Source organism: Carassius carassius, chromosome 8 (assembly GCF_963082965.1).
Source record: "Carassius carassius chromosome 8, fCarCar2.1, whole genome shotgun sequence".
NCBI lineage: Eukaryota > Metazoa > Chordata > Actinopteri > Cypriniformes > Cyprinidae > Carassius > Carassius carassius.
The window spans coordinates 31734792-31750744 of record NC_081762.1 but is presented as its reverse complement, the minus strand read 5'-3'; the positions used below and the strand labels follow the sequence as shown (position 1 = coordinate 31750744).

Here is a 15953-nt window from a genome sequence, read left to right as displayed (position 1 = left end):
CTCAGGGCACTTACGTTCGAATGGAACAAATGTCTGAAGCTATGCAAGAAACTTACAAAATGTGAAGAGCAGGGGGCGCGAGGACTGGAATTGAGACCCGCTGGTCTAAGTGACATCTGACCGTTTCAGCTGTCCTCCCTAACATCCCTCTACATGTTAGATACAGCCCCATTTTTAGGTCAATTAAGAGGCCAACTTGCATTCGTTAGCCTTTCACACTGTCTCGAGGATCAAATCCCGGACGAGCCCTTGTTCAGGTTAAAACGTGAAGCTTTATTGTCTCATTGCATTCACAAACATTATGGCAGTTTTTTTCCAATCAGGCAGACATGGATGGCTAAGCCAGGCCGGTTAGCTCAGCTGGTTAGAGCGTGGTGCTAATAACTCCAAGGTCGCGGGTTCGATCCCCGTACTGGCCAGCTGTTTTTATTGTCTGGGGGCTCATCTCTGCTCTTCAGTTCCGACAAAGAGTAGGGTGATCTCACTGAAATCACTGCTTGCTAAGCAGAGGTTTGTTGTAGCCGAAATAGCTCAGTTGGGAGAGCGTTAGACTGAAAATCTAAAGGTCCCTGGTTCCATCCTGGGTTTCGGCAACATCTCCCACACTTTTCCCTTTTTTGAGGCGGGCCATTGACCAAAAATCACTGGGTTCCAACCTCTCTGTATAACTGCTTCCCCACAGCCAGAGAGCTATCTGTTTCCAAGTTGGCCTCCAACCAAGCAGTTTTGGTTCCATGTTGTAATGGTCAGCACTCTGGGCTTTGAATCCAGCGATCTGAGTTCGAATCTCGGTGGAGCCTGTGTGCTTTCTTGCCGCAGGAAAAGATAAAACAGCACTAGTTTGGAGATGGTGCCAGTGTTTGTGGCCCTGTGAGCAACAGCTGCAACAGTTAAGGTACCATGGTGTAATGGTTAGCACTCTGGACTCTGAATCAAGTGATCCATGTTCAAATCTCGGTGGGACCTATTTTGCCACCAGTTTGCGCAGGACAATGTCTGAAATACTTTTCGGCACCTTTTAGTCCAAAAAAATTAACTAACGTAGAGAGCGTGGCCGCATTGCATCGATGCTCAGTCTGTCTCTTTAGGGCAGTGGTTCTCAAACCTGTCCTGGAGGCACCCCTGCCCTGCACATTTTTATTGTCTCCCTTATTAGACACACCCAAATAAGGTCTCGCGGTCTCTACTAATGAGCTGATGATTTGAAACAGGTGTGTTAGATGAGGGAAACATTCAAAATGTGAAGGGCAGGGGTGCCTCCAGGACAGGTTTGAAAACCACGGCTTTAGGGAACTGTGCGTAAAATGGCACTGTTTTGCAACCAATTTGCACAGGACCATGTCTGAAATACCTTTTGGCAGCTGTGAGCCCAAAAAAAGCTAACGTCGGAGTGTGGCAGCATTGCGTCAACGCTCAGTCGGTCTCTTTAGGGCAATGGTTTTCAAACCTTTCCTGGAGGCACCCCTGCCCTGAACATTTTGTATGTCTCCCTTATTAGACACACCCAAATCAGGTCTTGCAGTCTCTACTAATGAGCTGATGATTTGAAACAGGTGTGTTAGATGAGGGGAAATGCGAAATGTGCAGGGCAGGGATGCCTCCAGGACAGGATTGAAAACCACTGATCTAGGGATGTGTGAGTAAAAGGGCAGGAGCCAACTTGGAGAATGCGGGCATCGATCCCGCTACCTCTCGAATGCTAAGCGAACGCTCTACCATTTCAGCTAATTCCCCTGGCCTTTCAAGAATGACGAGCATAGCTGGGAATGACGGGTTTGATGCAAAGAGGCTGTCCCTCCTCTGGGCTTGCTCCTTTGCAATGGCCGAGATTATGTTGTCGAATTAACAAAGAGATTAAGCTTTTGTGTTTAAGGACCTTCTCGGTCTTGTTACGCCAGTATGCATGTGTATGGATTATTGTATTATGTAGGCTACCTTGGAACACTCGGATCATGCAGACAACTTCTCACCTCTTTTGCTCACACTGACTTAAAGTCTAAGGAAGCGGTTCTCAATTCTAGTCCTCGCTCCCCCCAGGTCTGCATGTTTTGCATGTCTCTCTTTGTTAGCACACCTGATTCGGGTTGAAACGTGAAGCTTTATTGTCTCATTGCATTCCCAAACATTATAGCTGGTTTTTTTCAATCAGGCAGACACTAATGGCTAAGCCAGGCCGGTTAGCTCAGCTGATTAGTGCGTGGTGCTAATAACGCCAAGGTCGCGGGTTCGATCCCCGTACTGGCCAGCTGTTTTTATTGACTGGGGGCTCATCTCTGCTCTGCGCTTCAGCTCCGACAAAGAGTATGGTGATCTCACTGAAATCCCTGCTTGCTAAGCAGAGGTTTGTTGTAGCCGAAATAGCTCAGTTGGGAGAGTGTTAGACTGAAGATCTAAAGGTCCCTGGTCTCTGAATCAAGTGATCCATGTTCAAATCTCGGTGGGACCTATTTTGCCACCAGTTTGCGCAGGACAATGTCTGAAATACTTTTCGGCACCTTTTAGTCCAAAAAAATTAACTAACGTAGAGAGCGTGGCCGCATTGCATCGATGCTCAGTCTGTCTCTTTAGGGCAGTGGTTCTCAAACCTGTCCTGGAGGCACCCCTGCCCTGCACATTTTTATTGTCTCCCTTATTAGACACACCCAAATAAGGTCTTGTGGTCTCTACTAATGAGCTGATGATTTGAAACAGGTGTGTTAGATGAGGGAAACATTCAAAATGTGAAGGGCAGGGGTGCCTCCAGGACAGGTTTGAAAACCATGGCTTTAGGGAACTGTGCGTAAAATGGCACTGTTTTGCAACCAATTTGCACAGGACCATGTCTGAAATACCTTTTGGCAGCTGTGAGCCCAAAAAAAGCTAACGTCGGAGTGTGGCAGCATTGCGTCAACGCTCAGTCGGTCTCTTTAGGGCAATGGTTTTCAAACCTTTCCTGGAGGCACCCCTGCCCTGAACATTTTGTATGTCTCCCTTATTAGACACACCCAAATCAGGTCTTGCAGTCTCTACTAATGAGCTGATGATTTGAAACAGGTGTGTTAGATGAGGGGAAATGCGAAATGTGCAGGGCAGGGATGCCTCCAGGACATGATTGAAAACCACTGATCTAGGGATGTGTGAGTAAAAGGGCAGGAGCCAACTTGGAGAATGCGGGCATCGATCCCGCTACCTCTCGAATGCTAAGCGAACGCTCTACCATTTCAGCTAATTCCCCTGGCCTTTCAAGAATAACGAGCATAGCTGGGAATGACGGGTTTGATGCAAAGAGGCTGTCCCTCCTCTGGGCCTGCTCCTTTGCAATGGCCGAGATTATGTTGTCAAATTAACAAAGAGATTAAGCTTTTGTGTTTAAGGACCTTCTCGGTCTTGTTACACCAGTATGCATGTGTATGGATTATTGTATTATGTAGGCTACCTTGGAACACTCGGATCATGCAGACAACTTCTCACCTCTTTTGTTCACACTGACTTAAAGTCTAAGGAAGCGGTTCTCAATTCTAGTCCTCGCTCCCCCCAGGTCTGCATGTTTTGCATGTCTCTCTTTGTTAGCACGCCTGATTCGGGTTGAAACGTAAAGCTTTATTGTCTCATTGCATTCACAAACATTATAGCTGGTATTTTTCAATTAGGCAGACACTAATGGCTAAGCCAGGCCGGTTAGCTCAGCTGATTAGTGCGTGGTGCTAATAACGCCAAGGTCGCGGGTTCGATCCCCGTACTGGCCAGCTGTTTTTATTGTCTGGGGGCTCATCTCTGCTCTGCGCTTCAGCTCCGACAAAGAGTATGGTGATCTCACTGAAATCCCTGCTTGCTAAGCAGAGGTTTGTTGTAGCCGAATTAGCTCAGTTGGGAGAGTGTTAGACTAAAGGTCCCTGGCTCGATCCCGGGTTTTGGCAACATCTCCCACACTTTTCCCTTTTTTGAGGCGGGCCATTGACCAAAAATCACTGGGTTCCAACCTCTCTGTATAACTGCTTCCCCACAGCCAGAGAGCTATCTGTTTCCAAGTTGGCCTCCAACCAAGCAGTTTCGGTTCCATGGTGTAATGGTCAGCACTCTGGGCTTTGAATCCAGCGATCTGAGTTCGAATCTCGGTGGAGCCTGTGTGCTTTCTTGCCGCAGGAAAAGATAAAACAGCACTAGTTTGGAGATGGTGCCAGTGTTTGTGGCCCTGTGAGCAACAGCTGCACCAGTTAAGGTTCCATGGTGTAATGGTTAGCACTCTGAACTCTGAATCAAGTGATCCATGTTCAAATCTCGGTGGGACCTATTTTGCCACCAGTTTGCGCAGGACAATGTCTGAAATACTTTTCGGCACCTTTTAGTCCAAAAAAATTAACTAACGTAGAGAGTCTGGCCGCATTGCATCGATGCTCAGTCTGTTTCTTTAGGGCAGTGGTTCTCAAACCTGTCCTGGAGGCACCCCTGCCCTGCACATTTTTATTGTCTCCCTTATTAGACACACCCAAATAAGGTCTCGCGGTCTCTACTAATGAGCTGATGATTTGAAACAGGTGTGTTAGATGAGGGGAAATGCGAAATGTGCAGGGCAGGGATGCCTCCAGGACAGGATTGAAAACCACTGATCTAGGGATGTGTGAGTAAAAGGGCAGGAGCCACCTTGGAGAATGCGGGCATCGATCCCGCTACCTCTCGCTTGCGCCTACTGCTTCCCACCGACTGAGCCAAAGTAAGCACAAAGTAAGCCCACATGAGCCAATCGCGTTTCGCCTGTGGCTTACTTTTGACCAATCGCATTTCGCCTGTGGCTTACTTTTGACCAATCGCGTTTCGCCTGTGGCTTACTTTTTACCAATCGCGTTTCGCCTGTGGCTTACTTTTGAACAATCGCGTTTCTCTTCCGTGGCTTACTTTTGATCAATCGCGTTTCTCTCCTGTGGCCTCCTTTTGACCAATCGCCGTTGTTGTCATCTTTGTTAAAGGTAAGGCTATTACTTCATTCATTGAAAACTGGTCATTATTTATTCATATACAGTGTGTATTTTTGGAAAATGAATCGTGTCAGTATAGCTAGCTGGCATGTACAGTTCATGCTTTCTTCAGTACCTGTGAACCTGTAACTTTTCACATGATAAATGATCAGATAAGTTAAATTTATCGACCGTCAGCTAATTAAGCTATGCTACTGTCAACAATGATGTGTTTATTGTCTAAGAAATCATGGTTTCTGGGCCCTATGAATGAAAATAATGATTAAACTATTTACATTTATATTTGGTATTAACACATAATAACACACACACATTTTAATTGTAAAAATCATTACCAAATTGTTGTGGAGATATGGAAAACTGCATTTACCAAGAAATAATTGATATTTTCTAAAATAATGTAATAATAATGACTTTTTTTATAAAAAAACATTGAGAGTCTTAACTAAAAACAAACAAAAAAAGGCCAAATGTATCCATATGGGCCAAAGTATGTGGGAATAGTGCTCATTTTAATTTAGGTAGACCAGGAAGTTAAAAACACAGAAAAATGGCTGAGATTTTAAGAGGTAAAAGCACCTGGTGTAACCCTGGGGTAAGATGACAACATTTGAAGTATAATATATTTAATGTAATATTTTGTAGCCTGGTGTGTGTGTAATCATGGTTTAAGATGACAGCATTGAAAATAAAAGGAAATTTCAGACTTCATATTGACGTTACATATTTTATATGTCAGGGATTCCTGTCCTTTGTAGAAAACTCATCTTCAGGACAGTTTATGTCATGGCCATGTTTATTACCACAGTAATATAGTTTATGCGTAGCTTGTTAAATTATTGTTACACACTTAACATACAGGTGTCTTTTAGATTGCAAAAGGTAGTAGTCTTTTTCTGATTTTCATTTCAGAAAATGTATGCATATCCCTCTTTTCAACGGCAATCGGCAACATCAAGCCGACTCCTCATGGCACCTTCGGCGGAGGCGAGGCGCCTTGAAAATGTGGAGTCTGGAAGGGCCAAACCTAAGGAGGAGGTGCTGTCAGAGGCCAGTACTTTTGTCAGCACAAACGGTGGAGACCCCAGTGACCAGTTTTTAGTACTGGCTCACTGCAAACTTCAGTTTGGGAAGTACCAGGGCCAGAGATTTAGATGGCTCCTGGAAAACTCTCTGGGTTATGCCGTGTATTTGGTGCTCAGCATTTCCAATGAGACGACGCAGACAACACCCCTGTCAGAAAATAAACAACTGTTCCTACAGTACACTTCTCAAATTAGACAGATGGCAGAAGAAGTGGAGAAGTATCAGAGGAAGCAGGAAATGCAGGCAGAAGCCCGGGCAACTGGAGACCAGGGCTGCTTGATGGTGGAGTTTGGTGACTTCCAGGGTCGGTCCATGAAAGATGTTTATGAGGACCAGAGCAAGGAGGCTCAAGCCCTCATCAGGTACCTCGTTAAGGCAGATGCCAGGCCCAAAACCAACATGGCCATTTTCAAGACATATGTCCTGAAAAGACGGGCTTCTGCTGTGGGCACCAGCGTACGTCAGCCTGCACCTCACGCTGCAACCTCCAGTGCTTCTGCAACCACTGCACCTCCACCTGCAGCTATCCAAACTGGTGTACAGAAAACCGCAACTGTGAAAGCGCTGTTGGCACGTGGCAAAAATTTGTCGCCTTCACAGCTGGCGAAAAAACTCACGTCACCAGTTAAACCCTGTGAGTAGGAGTGTGAATATAGAATTTTACCTAAAGCATTTCTACATATATTAATTTATCATTATGGCAAACTTGTCAACTTGCCGTTTCCAGATCCATTATTGCAGTCCACTTTACCTCCTCCAGCAGCAGAACCCCCAGCCAAACATTTGCCCCCCATGCAGCTTTTCGCTACTGGTAAGTAAGCACCGTCTTACATATGTTTGTCTCTGTGTATTGTTCACAATGATAGTTTTAACATTTATGCTCCAGGCAAGTCCGTTCCCATTGCAGAAGATGACGATGAGGAGCTGGTATTTGCTGCATCACAATGTGAAGCACAGCTAAATACAGGTGTGGCATATGACACAAATGCACATATTACAAGAATGTTTTGTGAAAACACACTGAGAAGCGTTATTTCTTGGGGGAAAATAATCAACATTTTAAAATATGTTTTGTTTACAATACAGAATTATATCATATCATGCCTCAAGCGGGATGCTTTCTTTGAGTGCACTTCTTCAAAACCGTAAGGATGTTCCAAGGTGTCAGTTTATTTATTTGCGTTTCCGAACTTACCCGTTGTTAGATAATCACCAGATAACTTTTTCACACCGCTTGCTCTTCTCACACACTCTTCAGCTCTCCCTGAGCAGACAGGGTGGTGGAGATTCATTGTTCTAATGATTAGAGGAACAGTTTTTCCTTACTCTATCTGTGTGTATGCTTCATGTCCGTGGGCTTCGTTGCTTTACAGTTAATTCATCACACCACATTTTCCTTCCTCCATTCCATCTGATCCTCATTCTCCTTAAATTAATATAGTGTATGCTGTGTTCTTTGGTTCCTTAACACTAGTACCACTTTCTTCACTCTCGTTCCTAAATATAACATAATATTTATGAATACTTTTTGTAAAAATTGTGCTTTGCAGGCTGTTTGAGCGCTGCATTTATGGCATATTACTATCAAATGCAACAGTCATCCTTATTGCTTTTTTTTTACTATTCACTCAGAGGACTGTGCTGGTCCATCTCCATCAGTGGAAACTGCCAAGGCACCAGCTCCTTCACATCACCAGCCACCAGCTGAGCTTCCAAGTCACTGGAAAGATCAACTTCCACCTTTCCAGCATGAGTGGATCCGGAACACACTATTTAAGGCCAACCCACGAACCGGCAAGTCAGAACTAGTGTCCCAGCTGAAACTTTGGTGGTATCCTCCTCAGCCCCCTTTAATAAACACTCAGCCCCCTGCCTCACCTGACCTCTTCTTCTGTCGGCCCCTTTTCTTATGGATGCCGCTGAAGATGTGGTTATTTCCTCTTGTCTGTGTTCGCCCAGACTGTGGTAAGCACAGACTAACAGCGGCAGGAATTTACCGTACCGTGCGTAAGGTCGTGGACATCGACGGGTGGTATGACCTTGCCACTGAGTATCTGGAGTGCAAACGCTGCAAAAAGAAATATCCTGCCTGGTCTGAGGACATCCTAGGACAGCTGGATATGGGCCACCGCAGTCAGTTTCCAGCTTTGCTGACATACAGGTAATTCATAATGACAATCATTCATTATTAGGTGCTTTTATATGGGTTATTTTTTACCAACTAAAGCATTTGCATGATTATACTGTTGTTTCCTTAGATACTCATGTGACAACCGGGTGCTGAGGATGATGAGGGAGAGGACACTGGGCAACAGTGTGACTCAGCTTTACAGGAAGCTGATGGAACAGCACAGTGAGGCATGGACACAGCGTGTCTTGCAGTACCTGACTGCCTGTGAACCATTCACAAGGTCCTCCCTTGTGCAGCCTCCTGTGTTTGCTGGTCCTCCACTTTTACCTGCCCTGCCTAAACCTAAGTGGCTGTTAGCCGTGTATGCCAGGGATGTTCTGGGGCGACTGCACGAGGTCAAGGCCAAATTAACATCTGTCTTTGGCTGTGTTCTCAAGATGGATTCGACAAAAAAGGTATCAAAGCCCTGTTTATATCCAGAAATTTGCCAGATATGGATATGTGTGTGATGTGCGTACATAAAGAGCACATCTTTTATTATTCCCAATAGGTCACAAAGAAACTTGCCGGTGCTGCTTCAGGAACAGCTGCCTGGTGCACAAATGTCGGAAATGAACACGGCCAGGTCCTTGTCTCTGTGCTGACAGCTGCCGAGGGACATGGACTGGACTCCATGGCAGCTGGTCTGATGAAACGCTACCGAGAGGCAGGAGAGGCAGCCCCAAAAGTGATGTACGTGGACAGGGACTGCTGCAGTCAGTATGGCCAATCGCGGGTGAAGATCATGTTTTCGGAGTGGGATGAGCTTGTAGTGCGCCTCGACATCTGGCACTTCATGCGGCGATTTGCTGCAGGTGTCACGACAGAGGCTCATCCACTCTACGGGATCTTCATGGCACGTCTGTCCACGTGCATCTTTCAGTGGGATCCAGAGGATGTGGCTGCTCTTCGCTCTGCAAAAGAGAGTGACCTGGCGGCAAAGAAGACTGGCCACATCTCAGAAAAGGCGGTCAGTGCTCGCATTACCCGGAGGGAGTTGGCACTGCACTGCCGGAGGAGGACCAGGGGGGTGGAGGAGACCGCCAGATTGATTGGGTCACTGATTGATCAGTTTGACAGTGCGGATGGGAAGGACACCCTGGGAGTTCCTCTGCTGGACCACGAACGGATCCAGCAGATATGGAAGGAACAGCGCAAGCACGTCCAGTGTATACAAGACCCAGAGGACTTTCCGCTGTACATGAAGACAGGGACACTGAAGAAAGGCAGCGTGGAGCTGTGCTGCTACAGGTGTGCTCGTGGCTCTACCTCCTTGGAGTCGTTCCACCTCCACCTGAACCATTTTATTCCAGGTATTACATGCATATGGATTATTATTTTTCTGTAGAAAATATAAGCACTGTAACTGCTTCCATCACTTTAAAGTAATGCCGCATTAATAAATGTCACACTCTACATTACAATTACTTTTTAATGTCATTAGCATTGACAAAGCTGTCTTGACTAACAAGTCACTAGTAATACAGGAATAAGTGACAATCATTTTTAATTTAGTTACACAACTCTATTAAATGTAGTATACAAGTTACTTCAGAGCACCTTATGTGTAGTACATATATTGTACATATGTGACATATAAAACCCTTTTTTATATATTTTTTAATATTATTTAACTTTTAGGAACCAGTGCCAGCGATGCGCATTTTCAGGACTATCTCCTTGAGGGCTTGATGCGTTGGAATGATGACCGAATGGAAGATGCCATAAAACGGGCGTCCTCCATTCGGACATATGGCAGTGCCATGAGAGAGGCTGTGGACCGGCTAAGCCGAACAGTCTTTGGGAAGCCCTGGGATGAGCGCTATCGCCCTCCTGGAGCATATACAGGTAAGAAATTTAACTTGTTCTTTTGCAATATTCTATTAAGTTATCTATTTAGCCTCCAATGTACTTGATAAATTATTAAGAGCACTTTTTTTCTTTTTTTATTATTTTATTATTGTAGGTGAATTGCTGGGAATCGAGTACCTTTACAGCCAGACTGGCAAAACACTGACTCCAGTGCTCCAGAACCCAGAGGAGGAAGACCGGCTGGTGGAGGAGGTTGATGATCAGGACCTGCTAGATGAGGGGTTTGAGCAAGAGAGCATGGAGGACATCACAGTTCCAGTGCTGTATGAGGATGACCCCTGCCGTGATCTCAGAAACAGCCCCTCATCTTTGCCTCTGCCTCAGTCCCCAGCATCACTGGCTGAGCCGTCCACATCATCTGGAGGAGAGGGACAGCATCTCGCCCCTGCCTCTTCAGTGCTGTCACAGCCATCTGACACTGGAAGCAGTGTCTCCGGCGAGGCTCAGGTAAGACACTCTAAGGGCTTTATTTTGTTTCAGTCTCGTTTTATTCCAAATACACTACAAGCAAGGTTTTTTTTTTTTAAGCCTGCATTTATTTGATTCAAAATACAACAAAAGCAGTAATATTTTGAAATATTTTTACTATTTAAAATAACTGCTATCCATTTGAATAAAAATAGCTCCTAGAGATTTTTTGTTTAGGTTTCTTTGATGAATAGAAAGTTCAGTATATATTGTAACATTATAAATGTCTTTATCATCTATTTAATGCGTCCTTGCTAAATAAAAGTATTAATTTCTATAATTTAATACTAAATATATAATGATTTAAATGTTCTGACTCCACACTTTTGGATGGTATAGTGTATAATGTTAAAAAAGCTTTTTATTACAGATAAACTCTTATCTTGGATCCTTCTATTCATCAAAGAATCTTGAACAAAATGTACACAACTGTTCTAAATATTGATAATAATATCAATAAAAAAAGGTTTCTAGAAGAACAAATCAGGATATCTGAATGATTTCTGAAGATCATGTGACACTGAAGACTGGAGGAATGATGCTGAAAATACAGCTGTGCATCACAGAAATAACTTACACTTTAAACTATATTCAAATAGAAAGCATTTTTATTTTAAATAGTAAAATTATTTCACAATATAATGGCTTTTGTTGTATTTGAATAAAATAAATGCAGGCTTGTCGAGCAGAATTCTTTAAAAAATGTAAAAAAATATTTCTGTTCAAAGGCTTTTGACTGAAAGTGTATATTAACACTAATCTGCATTTACTAGGGAGCAGTCATTGGACCTGATGGCATCGCTGGGTGGGACAAGGTCCAGGATCTGGCTGGTTTCCTGGTGGGTCTTCGTGAGGCTCCTTACCTCACCGACCTGCAGGTGACAGAGGCCATCCAGCTGTGGACAGCTCTCCCTGACGTTGATAAACAGCAGGTCAACTATCAGCCTCGACATCAGCCTCAGCTGACACATGGGCGCTTTAAGGCACCGAAGCGGTCCGGAGTCACACCGGGTGTGGAGAGTGTGAAACGGTGTCTGATTGGACATCCTGGGGGTCCAGCAGAGTGGCCCAGCACCAGCCGCTTGGTTGAGGCCATTTGTATGAAGCTGTGTTCTTTACACAAGTCACCGACCAAGAAGGCTGGAGTTTGCACCCCCAGGTGGTCTAAAATCCTTTCAGATTACCACCACATCCGAGACCTGGTGCTTAACAGTCGAAGGCTGATGGATGAAACAATGATCCAGCTGTTTGAGCTGAACCAGAGGACACTCATTCAGTGGTAAGCAAGGCACATTATTTGGTTCCAGGGAACTGAATACTTCTGTACACACACACACACACACACACACATATATATATATATATATATATATATATATATATATATATATATATATATATATATATATATATATATATATATATATATATATATATATATATATATATATATATATTTTACAAGTAATTTACTTTCAGGTTTCAACGGCAGCAGAAAAATCAGGAAATGAGTGTCCTCGCCCAGGGACTGACTCCATCTGACCCAATTGATGTGGCTGATACGCAGCTTCCTCTGCCGAGGGAAAAATTGGATGACGTGCCATCAACATCAGGCCCAAAACATCAATTTATCCTTCCGCCAAATCGAGAAGGACAGGCTCCAATTCTGCGACCGGGTCGCCGGCCCACTTCTGCCAAAAGGGAGTGCCCTATCGCACCCGTCCCCACAGCAGCAGGAGTTGTGCAGCCCATTTCAGCACCTGGGTCACTGTTAGGCACACTAGTCCTTAACCCAGACATGACTGTGTCGATGGTGATTCCATCTTCTGGTGCTTTGACATCCGGTGCAGGCCCAGCTCCGCCTGCTCCAGCGCCTGCTCCAGCGCTGCTGCTTCTGTGTCCCGTTACACCCAGAGGAACAGGTATAACTGCTTCCCCACAGCCAGAGAGCTATCTGTTTCCAAGTTGGCCTCCTCCCTTCCGGGACTGGAATTGAGACCCGCTGGTCTAAGTGACATCTGACCGTTTCAGCTGTCCTACCTAACATCCCTCTACATGTTAGATACAGCCCCATTTTTAGGTCAATTAAGAGGCCAACTTGCATTCGTTAGCCTTTCACACTGTCTCGAGGACTTTGCTTGCCCTAGGGGTATGATTCTCGCTTTGGGTGCGAGAGGTCCCGGGTTCAAATCCCGGACGAGCCCTTGTTCAGGTTAAAACGTGAAGCTTTATTGTCTCATTGCATTCACAAACATTATGGCAGGTTTTTTCCAATCAGGCAGACATGGATGGCTAAGTTAGCTCAGCTGGTTAGAGCGTGGTGCTAATAACGCCAAGGTCGCGGGTTCGACCGCAGTACTGGCCATCTGTTTTTATTGTCTGGGGGCTCATCTCTGCTCTTTTCTTTAGCTCCGACAAAGAGTAGGGTGATCTCACTGAAATCCCTGCTTGCTAAGCAGAGGTTTGTTGTAGCCAAAATAGCTCAGTTGGGAGAGCGTTAGACTGAAGATCTAAAGGTCCCTGGTTCGATTCCGGGTTTCAGCAACATCTCCCACACTTTTCCCTTTTTTGAGACGGGCCATTGACAAAAAATCACTGGGATCCAACCTCTCTGTATAACTGCTTCCCCACAGCCAGAGAGCTATCTGTTTCCAAGTTGGCCTCCAACCAAGCAGTTTTGGTTCCATGGTGTAATGGTCAGCACTCTGGGCTTTGAATCCAGCGCTCTGAGATCGAATCTCGGTGGAGCCTGTGTGCTTTCTTGCCACAGGAAAAGATAAAACAGCACTAGTTTGGCGATGGTGCCAGTGTTTGTGGCCCTGTGAGCAACAGATGCACCAGTTAAGGTTCCATGGTGAAATGGTTAGCACTCTGTACTCTGAATCCAGTGATCCGAGTTCAAATCTCTGTGGGACCTATTTTGCCACCAGTTTGCGCAGGACAATGTCTGAAATACTTTTCGGCACCTTTTAGTCCAAAAAAATTAACTAACGTAGAGAGTGTGGCCGCATTGCATCGATGCTCAGTCTGTCTCTTTAGGGCAGTTGTTCTCAAACCTGTCTTGGAGGCACCCCTGCCCTGCACATTTTTATTGTCTCCCTTATTAGACACACCCAAATAAGGTCTCACGGTCTCTACTAATGAGCTGATGATTTGAAACAGGTGTGTTAGATGAGGGACACATTCAAAATGTGAAGGGCAGGGGTGCCTCCAGGACAGGTTTGAAAACCCCTGCTTTAGGGAACTGTGCGTAAAATGGCACTGTTTTGCAACCAATTTGCACAGGACCATGTCTGAAATACTTTTTGGCAGCTATGAGCCCAAAAAAAGCTTACTTGGGAGTGTGGCAGCATTGCTGTCAACGCTCAGTCGGTCTCTTTAGGGCAATGGTTTTCAAACCTTTCCTGGAGGCACCCCTGCCCTGAACATTTTGTATGTCTCCCTTATTAGACACACCCAAATCAGGTCTTGCAGTCTCTACTAATGAGCTGATGATTTGAAACAGGTGTGTTAGATGAGGGGAAATGCGAAATGTGCAGGGCAGGGATGCCTCCAGGACAGGATTGAAAACCACTGGTCTAGGGATGTGTGAGTAAGAGGGCAGTAGCCGACTTGGAGAATGCGGGCATCGATCCCGCTACCTCTCGCATGCTAAGCGAGCGCTCTACCATTTGAGCTAATTCCCCTGGCCTTTCAAGAATGACGAGCATAGCTGGGGATGATGGGTTTGAAGCAAAGAGGCTGTCCCTCCTCTGGGCTTGCTCCTTTGCACTGGCCGAGATTATGTTGTCGAATTAACAAAGAGATTAAGCTTTTGTGTTTAAGGACCTTCTCGGTCTTTTTATGCCAGTATGCATGTGTATGGATTCTTGTATTATGTAGGCTACCTTGGAACACTCGGATCATGCAGAAAACTTCTCACCTCTTTTGCTCACACTGACTTAAAGTCTAAGGAAGCGGTTCTCAATTCTAGTCCTCGCTCCCACCAGGTCTGCATGTTTTGCATGTCTCTCTTTGTTAGCACACCTGATTCGGATAATCAGCTCATTAGAAGTGAGCTCCTAGTGATTGACATGGTCCCTACACACTGTTCATTGCTCCCCACTCCCTGAGCAGGGGAAATCCGTCAAAGTATACTTCACTTTGGAACATTGGTTCATGGATTTGTGCTGCGCAACTTCTTCACACATGGAGAAGTGTGACATCATTTACCTCTGTATACCTCGATACACCACTGTATTACTCACTATGAATTGAACATATACATACGCTTTGAACTTGAATCACGGAGGGATTTCATGTGATGTCCAGTTCTCAGGGCACTTACGTTCGAATGGAACAAATGTCTGAAGCTATACAAGAAACTTACAAAATGTGAAGAGCAGGGGGCGCGAGGACTGGAATTGAGACCCGCTGGTCTAAGTGACATCTGACCGTTTCAGCTGTCCTCCCTAACATCCCTCTACATGTTAGATACAGCCCCATTTTTAGGTCAATTAAGAGGCCAACTTGCATTCGTTAGCCTTTCACACTGTCTCGAGGACTTTGATTGCTTCCATGTTAGTTCATGTTCCTTCTTTTGTTCATTCAAAATATATAGATGTCTTCATCATTTAATGCTCTCTTAGCTTTTATTTAAACCAGTGTTTTTGATAATATCAGCAGGTCTCATCTCAGCCAGAAGATCTCCCCCTTCTGTGGCCACAGACAATGCCACAGCAAGACCAGAAGTGGGTGTCGGAAGCACTTTTTAGGGTTGGTGCAAAGGGAAAGCTGGAGCTGCGTGAAAACCTACAGTTGTGGTATCACCCCCCTCCACCAACCCTGTTGTACCACCAAGCTCCAACACCTGATTTTTTTCACAGCGTCTCTTGCTCTGGATGCCATATAAGCTGTGGAAGGTGCGGCTCCAGTGTACTAACCCTGCCTGTGCCACGCAACAGCTGTGTGGTGGTGGACTGCACAGGAGGGTACGACAGGTGTTAGACATTGACAGATACTGCAACCTGGTGACAGAGACCCTGATCTGCTTCAGGTGTAGAACCAGCTACCTGTCCTGGAGTCATGCTGTGCTGCAGCAGTTGGACCTGGCCCATCGATCTGAATTCAGGGTCATCCTCACACGCAAGTAATTATTTTGCAGTCATTTTCACTTATGTGCTACCTTTTTTGATAAATAGTTCCTACAATAATTAGATACCTTACAATAAGATACTTAAATGAATACTTTTTTCCAAGGTATGCCTGTGACATTCGGGTTCTTCGCTTGCTGCGTGAGAGGGGCATGGGGAATGGCCCAGTGAGGATCATCGGCCAGCCGAGAGAGAACCACAGTGAGGAGTGGTTGAAACGTGCGCTTCGGTACACATCAGAGTGTGTGGCCTTTTTTGATAATCGTGGCCTGC

At 45.3% G+C, this 15953-nt stretch overlaps 7 non-coding genes across 7 annotated transcripts; 6 read left to right on the top strand and 1 right to left on the bottom strand.

Moving 5' to 3' along the window:
• Positions 1–345: 345 nt before the first annotated feature.
• trnai-aau (transfer RNA isoleucine (anticodon AAU)) lies at positions 346–419 on the top strand. The gene has a single exon. It is a non-coding gene; the product is annotated as a tRNA-Ile (tRNA).
• Positions 420–520: 101 nt separating this feature from the next.
• Positions 521–593, top strand: trnaf-gaa (transfer RNA phenylalanine (anticodon GAA)). Its single transcript has one exon. It is a non-coding gene; the product is annotated as a tRNA-Phe (tRNA).
• Positions 594–2171: 1578 nt separating this feature from the next.
• On the top strand, positions 2172–2245 carry trnai-aau (transfer RNA isoleucine (anticodon AAU)). The gene has a single exon. It is a non-coding gene; the product is annotated as a tRNA-Ile (tRNA).
• Positions 2246–3651: 1406 nt separating this feature from the next.
• trnai-aau (transfer RNA isoleucine (anticodon AAU)) lies at positions 3652–3725 on the top strand. The gene has a single exon. It is a non-coding gene; the product is annotated as a tRNA-Ile (tRNA).
• Positions 3726–4031: 306 nt separating this feature from the next.
• Positions 4032–4103, top strand: trnaq-uug (transfer RNA glutamine (anticodon UUG)). Its single transcript has one exon. It is a non-coding gene; the product is annotated as a tRNA-Gln (tRNA).
• Positions 4104–13019: 8916 nt separating this feature from the next.
• Positions 13020–13092, top strand: trnaf-gaa (transfer RNA phenylalanine (anticodon GAA)). The gene has a single exon. It is a non-coding gene; the product is annotated as a tRNA-Phe (tRNA).
• A 1069-nt stretch (positions 13093–14161) lies between these two features.
• On the bottom strand, positions 14162–14234 carry trnaa-agc (transfer RNA alanine (anticodon AGC)). The gene has a single exon. It is a non-coding gene; the product is annotated as a tRNA-Ala (tRNA).
• Positions 14235–15953: the final 1719 nt, after the last annotated feature.